This window comes from Arachis ipaensis, chromosome B04, assembly GCF_000816755.2.
Source record: "Arachis ipaensis cultivar K30076 chromosome B04, Araip1.1, whole genome shotgun sequence".
NCBI lineage: Eukaryota > Viridiplantae > Streptophyta > Magnoliopsida > Fabales > Fabaceae > Arachis > Arachis ipaensis.
Window position 1 is genome coordinate 4,825,045 of NC_029788.2, and position 711 is coordinate 4,825,755.

Consider the following 711-nt stretch of genomic DNA (forward strand, 5'->3'; position numbering starts at 1 on the left):
TCTAAAAAGAAGATATCAATAAAATCTTTTAGGATAACAAACGTGAATATGTTAGTTTAAATTAAGATTTTTTACCTCAATAATGAGAATTAATTTGAAGTTAGTGCGTCCACTTATCCTAAAAAATTTTATTGACACTTTTTGTAAGGACTAATCTGTCCGAAATGTAAAACCTCATGAGTTTATTTGTCGCTTTACTTTTCAAAATATAAAAATAATCCTTTTTAGTAATTTTTAATAAGAGTTTTCTTTTCATAATGTTCTTAATTAATATTTTTTTTGTGTTTCAATTTTCAATGTCTTTATTTTGGTAAAAAAAATAATTATAAAATATATACCGAAATTAATAATCAAAATTAATTATTAGTGAAGAATACATATTAAAATATAAACTATATATTAAAAATAATTAAATTACACATGTATTTTTATATAAATACAGAATGTCTATAGTTTATTTTAGTGTTAAATAACATTTCTAAAATAAAAAGGTACATTTTTCAATTATTTATTATATTTGACAAATTCTAAGTATTTTAAATGAACAAAATTGAAACTGATTAACAATAAAGTATGATTTAGATTCCATCCTAATTTTATTCGTAGGTTTAAATCTTCTCTAAAAATTTAATTATATCCTATTCGTGGTTGAAAATCTTTTAATCATAATCCTACTTGCACTCCAAAATTTTTCATTCGACTCTATCTGTG